General features: G+C 39.5%; 1 long non-coding RNA gene across 1 annotated transcript in view; it reads right to left on the bottom strand.

The window, feature by feature from the left end:
• Positions 1-1,055: 1,055 nt before the first annotated feature.
• The window catches only part of LOC109396000 (uncharacterized), a 35,656-nt gene continuing 27,660 nt past the window's right edge, over positions 1,056-9,051 (bottom strand). The window contains exon 5 of the long non-coding RNA XR_002126768.1: positions 1,056-1,547. This is a non-coding gene — a long non-coding RNA (uncharacterized LOC109396000). The remainder of the gene's footprint in view (positions 1,548-9,051) is intronic.

The following is a 9,051-nucleotide window of genomic DNA, read 5'->3' as shown; positions in this document are numbered from 1 at the left end:
GGGGAGGACGAAGCTCTTAAAGGGGCCCGAGGGGGCGGGGGCGGGCGTCGAGCGGCCGGGATGGGCTGCCCCGAGGGGCGCAGTTCCGCGAGGTGCGCGGGGTTCCCGAGGTGCCCTCGTTCTTTCCAAACAGCGACAGCGCAGCTGCGCCGATCTTTGTTCTTTGGAGACAAAGCCCCTGAACTTGAGTCCTCGCTTTGTGCAGGTGCAAGGGCTCCTTTATAGAAAGCGCGTGTTGGGGGGAAAGGGTTTAGTACACGAGGTTGCTGTTTCACTGGACTGTTTGAATCTCACACCACCTAAGGTGTTGGCGTGTTTCTACTAGATTAGATTTGATTTCTCCTTTTTTGTTTTTTAACTTTTTATTCGAATCTTTTGCTCTGTTTGGCATCTTAGGCCACCACACCATAGTTATACAAAAAGTTGCACGTGAAAGTGAACCCATAGAATTCACTACATAAATTTAGAAACTTAATCTATTTTATAACAATGGGACGCGTTCCCAGTACAGACTTAACAATCAAGGCACATAATAATCTGTTATCAATGTCAGATATTATTTGATTTGGGGGAGGGAGGAGTTATTCTGAGTCATATTTGAGTTCAGTTTAATTCCCAGTCCCACCCAGTCTCTATGAGAACTTCAACCTTGGTGCAGAACTGTCCACACAGCCTGTGATGGTCACACTTGACTAGGCTCGAAAGCAGCTTCTTAGTCTACGCCTTATAACGTTAGTTCGCCAGCTTTTCTGATTATGGGTAATAGAGATAAAGTTCTAAGATTCTGACCCTGCCTCTCCTGGCTCCTTCAAGAGCAGTGAACAGTTTCCCACCTGGATTCTCTTAGACTTGTTCAGAGGAGGCCTACTGGGAAGAGACAAATGTATTCCATAGATACAAGTAATCAAAAATATCTCTTCTGGCCCCATTTTAATTTGCATTATCAATTTTTATTGTGCAGGTTTCCGGCTATGGTAGGAAACTAGCTGTGAGTGATGATGTGCTGAAATTTCACAAAAGATGATAGACATTGAAACTCACTTTTTTCCTTCAGATTTTTATTGTTAAAATAGCGGATTAAGTACTCATGCTGGTGAGCAATCATCCTTTTACACAATGGAGTGCACACAGAACCCTGATTTGCAACTTGGCTGTTTCTGCTTACTGGGAGCACCTACCTCATAGGGCTGCCAGTATTGGTCAGTATCCTGTAAAGCTGCTATTGGCCTCATCTGTTGTGACTTAAGACACAGTCCCTGGTCAGATCATGGCCTGGCAACATACCACCCTCCCTGACCCCATCCTTGCGGTATATAAATAAAATAAATGTCCTTTATTTTCCAAATTAAAATCTGCATATTTTTGATATGCCTACCAGCTTTGTAACTGCATACTGAGAGGATTTTGGCATGGTGTAGCTTGTCCCTCACCTCCAAGAGCTGTTTCAGTTCCAGCTCAGTCCAAGTGTGCAGAATCATCCAAAAGAGGCAATTTAAAAAGACAGCCTGCCCCAGCCATCCTCCTCAATTTTGGTCCTGACTGGGAAACTGTAATGGGAGAAATGATTTGAAATGATTAAGGACAGACTTCAGTTAGGGGAGGAAAAAGGAACTCAAATGGCCCCCCTCTCCCCCTTTTCTCCCTTTGCTTCCTCTCAACACCACACCCTTCCTCATCCTGGTACTGGCCACCCCTCTCATTTGGGATTTTAAAAGTGTACAAAAATCCTAACTAGCAAGGTTCTGGGAGACAGCTCTAGACAGCTTTTCAATCCCAGTCTCATCATTTCTTTTCTTGGTGGTTCAAGGCCTCTTCAAAACCACATTTATTTGCCTGTCATCCATTGGTTACTGCCTCATCTCTTAAACTTGTCGGAGTCCCAGTCTCCAGCACTGGTGGTGTGTGTGGCTCATCTCCCAATGCCATATGTCTTGTCACCTCATCCCACTCACTAGGTCTTAGAAAACTCAGTGGGCTGCTTCTGTATGCAGCTGTCAAGAGGGGGAGGGGATAAACCAATATCCTGAATTCTTTGAAATGACAAAATAACACTAAGATGGGAGAGGAATTGTAAAAGCGCTGATTTACTTATCCTGTTCCATTCTGAGCCCTGGTGACAGCTCCCTCCAATTAATTAGTTTATGTTCTGCCAGTTATTTTAGGAGTTTTGCTTCTACAATGAGACTGCCATGGACACTGCAGCCTACCTAATATCTGTTACCCCCTTCTTCCTAAGAGAACCCCAGTTTTGTTCCGCTGTCCATCCTTCCCTTAGGCCAACGTCCCTCAGGTTAAACTGACTTTTTCTCCAATCTTAGTCTTAATGATTGAAGCATAACCCCACTCCTTTTGCAAGGTATTAGTTCAGGAATGAGCATGTGAGATGATGCTAGCCAAGGAGCCAAGAGGGAAAGGAGCTGGAGGAGGAGGAGTGATTCTGGGAAGTTTCCTCATTCTTAATAGAGAGCTATAAAAAGAGATGTGGGGGTTGGGTTGTTTTTTCTTTCCCTTTCCTTTGGACGTTGTATGTCTACATGCTACAACTATCTTGCTACTTACTAGCCAGAGCATGAAACCAGGGCTGATCAAGAGAGGTGGAAGCAAGCCGTGTGCTCGATAACATTATTGAGCTATAATCTCTCTACCTTAAACTGACCTTCCCTGATTCAATGAGATGATATTTCTATTATCTAAAAGCAGTCTATAAGAGAGGGTCCTGGTATCTGTCCTCAATGGCTTGTGAGATAAGGCCTGCCTGTTTAACCCTCAGTATACCCGGGAAAACAGTCATGACCAATGGACCTCCTCTACTGTTTCATATGTTTAAGTCATTTTGCAAATCATTTACAAGAAGCAAGAATAAATAAACAGTGAAAATAAATTTTTTAAAAAATTTGAACATAGCAAACTCAATTTTTTGTTCTATATTTTCCTACATTTGAAGGAAAATAACCCTAGTAGTTCAAGTCCTTAGAATAAACCTATTGCTTAATCAAATATATAAACCAGGAACACAATCTTCCTATAAACACTGACCCAGATTTCACATACATCTCCAATGGTTCTAGCTTATTATCATTTTTTTGTTTCTCCTTGCACTAAAATCAACAAAAAGCAATACTTTTGAAAGCTTTGATGGTCAATAATTTTGTTGAAGACAGGATAAGCCATCTTCTTTACTTAGCCAAAAAACAATTTCATTTTTAGATTTACAAACACCAACCAGAATTAGCAATTCAAACACATTGTACACCTTAAACTTACACAATGTTATTTGTCAATTATATCTAAGAAATCGGGGAGGGGGGGATTAGCAATTCAGTGAAATTGTCATCTCAACCTCATCCATTTCCTTCCAGTCAGCTGTGTATATACATTGCCTTTAATCCTTGTTGACTTACAAATTATAGCAAGTACATTTGATACAAAACATCCTAAAAAGTGGCAGAATATAGCACACATCTTTTTAGGATAGCTCAGATTCTTGTTGCAAAATATTGAATCATTAAGTCATTCCTATTGAATGGCTAACTGGTTAAGAATGCCATATTTCCTTGTTATTTTTAGATACATATTGTTGAATCATTGATTTCTGAGTTTGAGAAAATTTATCTAGGATATCATCATCTCATGACTCATCGTCTGCAATTTCACTTGTATGATAAATTTCACTGTCATCATTAATATCTGGGGCACTTCTGTCTGTCTTTTTGCATTTATCTTCTGATTTTTCTGATACTTTTGAAGTGTTTTCCTGTATTAATTTTTTTCTTTGCCATTATGGGAAGAAAATGAAATTTCTGAATTCTCATCAGTGATTAATGAAAGCTTTAATAATAAAAAAACTACAAAGATAATGTCTTCAGATTTTTTTATACCTTCTTAAAAGATGATGCAGTACTTTGGGAAATGCAATAAGGTAACAGAAGGATGATGTAATAGTGATGATTTATTTTACTATTGAAATCAACATTCCAGGCAATTCTGAATTCTTTTGTTTTATTATTATTTTTTTTTCTCGCATAGTTGGGAATAGTTGTTGGGTAATGTTGAAATAATTCCTAGGATGGTACGGCAAAATGATTAAGGCTAAAAGAAACTGGGACCACTAAGCTCTCATTAATTATGAAAGGGTCCAATGGACCCACGTGGTAATTGCAAGACAGAATGAGTTTTATTACATGTTTTTTAAAGTGCATGTATTTTCTGGGAAAGAAACAATAAAAGTCATGAAACATCTACCCTTACACATAGAACGTCTTAGAAAAGAAACTCAAAATCTAAAATTGGATCCAATGGATTATGATGGTACAAGGGTTAATCTATTATAAATTGATTCCCTGATACTTCAGCAGAACTCAACCTACTTGATCATCTCACCACAGTAATCAATGACCTCCATGGTGTTGAAATCAAGGGACATTTTTCTGTCTTTGTAAGCAATACAATTGACCGCTTTTTCCTTTTTGAAATCCTCATTCTTTGGTACTGCAGACCTCTTCTAGTTTTAACACCTTACTAGCTACTCCTCAGACTCCTCTAGAGGTTCTTCCTCTCCCCAGCCTTTAAAATATGAATTTCCTTAGGGTCTCTCTTCTCCTCGCTCTTGTACTCTTCTCATCCATACTCTCCCCATCCCTAGACAAACCCGTCCATTCCTGTGACTTTAAATGCCATCTGTATGTTGATGACACCTAGCTGTTTACCTCTGAACCTGATCTCGTGTCTAGATTTTTATAACCAGCCATCTATTTGATGTGTCCAACTGGATATCTGATAGTCATCCCACAATGAATTCTTGATCTTTGCTTGTTCCAAATCCTGCTTCTCTTGACATCTTCCTCAAATCGGTGAATAACGCCTCCCTCTACACATTTGTTTAAAACAGAAACAAACATAGGAAGCATTCTTGACCCTTTTCTTCCTCTCATCAGTCAACATATGTCTCACATCCATTTATTTTCCTTTCCATTGCTACCACCTTAGTCCAGGCCACTGTTGTCTCCTGCCTGGACTCTGCAATAGTTGTAATTGGTTACTTTCTTGCCCTAGCTCCAATCTATCCTATGTGCAGCCATTGGAATCATCTCTAAATATAAATTGCTTCATGTCACTTCCTTGATTAAAACTTTTTAGTGGCTTCCCATTGTGCTTAGTAAAATCCAAAATTCCTAGCATGGCCTACTAAGTTCTATATGATTAGCTCATGCCCTCTCCAAACTCATCTGATATCACCCTCCAACTCCCTTGCTGTCCTCCCACCATGCTAGTGTGCTTTCGTTTCTTCTACCAGACTCCAATGCCAGGAATACTCTCATCCCCACCCCACAACTCTCTGTCTGATTGACTCCTATTTATCTTTCAGTTTTCCAATTAATGCCACTCATACATTGACTGCATGACTCTTTCAGTCTCCGTTCTTCATTAAGGACCTCATCTCCCTCCAGTGTTTGTTATAGCACCACTTTCTATTCCTTTAAAGCACTTATAATTCATAAGTAACCAATAAATAAATATATTACACCTTTGTCTCCTACCGGACCTATATACTCCTTTAGGTCAGGGACTATGTCTTATGTTGTTGACTAATATGCCTGGCACATGGTACCTTCTTAAATGTATATTTGTTGAATGAATAAGTCAATGAATAAATGAAGTTCACAGTCCCTACTGCATGTAAACTCTAGAACCTCACAAAATAATTCTCTGTGGTAATCGCTAGATAAGGAAGACATCCTGAGCTCTTCCCACTTATTTACTTTGGGAGAAAGAAGAGGTCACTGAGAGCCAGTTATAAGTCCCCATTAAGAAACTGATCCTACATGGGGCTCAGACATTGAATCATACCAGAAACATGGTAGAAAATTAAAATACATTAAAATATATAAAATATACTAAAATTAAAATATAGTCTGTTGACTATTGTAAAGAACAAATTGTTCCTGATTTCCTGGCTTACCCTTGAAACCCTTTTGCCTGAGCATCACCCAGTTGGTTCTGCAAAGAATCCTGCTCTAGGTGTGAATTTTTGTCTTTCTGAATCACCTGCCATTTAATAGTGCCATCTGCTTTTTCTCTCATCAACCCCTTATACCAAATTCCCTTCCTGAGACAAGGCATACTGTATAAGTTAAGATGCCTTTTGCTGCAAGTGAGAAGAGCTCCAACCCACATTGGCTTAATAAATGGATATTTTCCCTCATACAATGAAAAATCCAAAGGTAGGACAGAGTCCAAGCATTATATATCAGATCTCTGATTCTATTTCTCTTGGTTTCTCCTGGCTCTACTTTCCTCTATGTTTTCGATTCTTCAGGGTAGTAGCTAGACAGTCCACAGCTCCTGGAGTTATGTGCAGAGCAACAATATCCAACAAAAGAGGGGGTGATCTCTTCTTGTGTGTCTGATTTTCTCAGATGCTCTGAAGCTTTTAATCACTGGCAAGCAAAATATGGTGGCTCCCATGATTGGCTCTGACTAATCCCTCAGCTGCTTGTGGGAGGAGTAGTCAGCAGAACAAAACTGAGGCTCTCACACATAGAAGAGGGGAATGGGGCAAATGACTGTTGGACAAACAACCAAGAAAATCTGCCACAGATGTGTTAATTTATAAATTATAGAATGCCAGCAGCCATATTTTCTCTGAGTGTTTTTCAAGAAATCACTATACCATGACTATGGATTCTTAGACTCGGATGTGACAGAGGATTATAGATTTTTGCATCTCCAACTCTATGCATGGATTCTCTGAGACAGTAAGTACTGGATACAGGTTTTGTTTAATAAATTAATGTAAAAATATTGATATGATACTGTTAATTCTCATTTTAAAAAATTGCCCATAAAACACTTCCTTCTTCCAAACCTTTAAAAGTTGTTTCCTTTCAAGTTATGATTCAGGAAATATTTTACCTATTTATTAATGCCTCTGAGGTGTGTAACTTTGGTCTAGTCATGCAATAAAAGCTTGTTCAATTAATGTATATTTTTCAGACTCTGTGGATTTTATTTCACCTCCATAGGTAAGATAATGGGATAGATACAAACACTCTCTCCCACGCACTCTTACATACTTGAACAGTAATGATTCACTGCACGTGAAACTTAGAAAATGCAGAGAAGTACAAAGATGAATATAATGTGTCCATTCTGCAACCTGGTCAGATAGAAGTAGCCACAGTTAATACGTTTGTGACCTTTCTTCCTTCCTTTCTTTTTTTCTTTTTTATTCATTTGTTTATTTGACATGGATTTTTATTTTGGGGTCTAATGAACCCCTAGGTCAACAGTTCAACAAATTTCATAGCTTGTTGTTCTTAAATCTTTAATTCTACATAAATTCATCTAGTTCACACATTTAGTCAGTAGTCATCCAGTATTCCAATACCACTGTGTTCTAGCCAGTGACCCTAAGTATTTGTTGCACAAGAATTACTTTGGTTTTTAACGTTGTGATTTGTCTATGAGAATTCTCGCTCCTGCTCCCTCACTCCTCCAAAGCCCACTAAAATGACAGCAAAGGAGTAAAAAAGGCATTAACCTACAAGAAACAAAGACAAAGAGAGGGTGAGAAACAAAGACAAAAAGAGGATTAGAGATTTCAACAAGTGTCTGGCTAAGGACAAATGTTTGGAAGACGGAACATGGATGAAGGAATAGTAACTAATTGAGCAGAAAGGAAGAGTTCAAAACCCAGGAATGAAAATGGAGCCCTCAGAGACTCTCCAAAGCTTCAACAATTGGGAGGTGCCAGCGCTGATGGGGAGGTCAGGTGCAGGCTCAACATATGAGGAATAGGTGAAAGTCTACATGTGAAATAGACCCCAGGTTCCTTTCTGCACTCACCCTGCCCAGCCCGGCAACTGCTGGTCAGTGGACTAAGAGAAGGGGATGGAGTGAACACTCAGCTCCCAGAGAAAGAGAATGGTGACAGGGGAACGCTCTCCAGGCATTTGCAACTGTGGGACGCCAGGCAAAGGCTGGTTCAATACTAGAGCATCAACGCGTGGCGTTCACAAGTCAGTACCCCACACAGGGAACTTCTAACAAAACGTTAAAATGTTTAGAGTCTCATTCTTAAATATGAAGGGCAATCCAAGAATCACTAAACATGTGAAGAACACCTCCTACAAGATAAAAATATATACCAAGAAGTGAAAGGCATGTGGAGGGAACAGAGACAACGTAAGGAAAAAGGAACTTCAGGAACCTAGAACTGACTAATATCATTAGAGGCACTAGAGAAGCTGTATCTACAAAACAAAAATGAGAAGCGATAAAAAGGAAAACACAACAAGAGCGAGCTCCTGAAAATTAAATGCAGGGTGATGTAAATAAAATATTCTCCAAAAACCCTGAAGGATAAAGTTGGGGAAGATGGAAAATAGAAGAGGAATAGTGAGAATATTAGAGAATCCATTTGGTGGCTTAGGAGATTAAAGAACACAGAGGGGAGCAAATCATGAAAGAAATAACAGAAGTGAAATTTCTAGAACTGCAGGCTAGGATAGGGCCCAACTAGGACAATAATTAAAAAAACCCCAAAAAACAAAAAAATAACACCACTTCAAGACATATCATTGTTAAATTTCAGAACATCATGAATAAGAAAAAAAATTCTCAAACCTTTTAGAAGGAAAAATCGGATCCCCCCAAATGCAAAAGGGCTCAGAGAGCATCAGAGTTGTCAGCAGTCACTCCTGATGGCAGAAGACAATGAGCACTATCTTGAAAGCTCAGTGAGAGAATCATTTTCAGCTTAGAATCCTTTACCAAACAAAATTATAACTCCAGTAACATAGAATATACACGTTTTCAGATATACGAGGTCTCAAACATTATACCTCCATTCTTTCTAGGAAGGTTGGAAGCTGTCCTTTAGCAAAACAGGGGACTATAAGTAGAAAACAAAAGATGTAGAAGAGAAAATCCTACAAAGAAAAGCAGTAAGGAAAACTGTAATGGGGGGCCGGCTGAGTGGCGTGATGGTTAAGAACTGGCTTGGGATGCCAGAGGGCCCCGGTTCGGATCCCACATATGAGGGCCAGTGAC

Source organism: Hipposideros armiger, unplaced genomic scaffold (assembly GCF_001890085.2).
Source record: "Hipposideros armiger isolate ML-2016 unplaced genomic scaffold, ASM189008v1 scaffold_498, whole genome shotgun sequence".
Classification (NCBI taxonomy): domain Eukaryota; kingdom Metazoa; phylum Chordata; class Mammalia; order Chiroptera; family Hipposideridae; genus Hipposideros; species Hipposideros armiger.
Note: the sequence above shows the minus strand (reverse complement) of the source record. Positions and strands in the feature narration are given on the sequence as shown.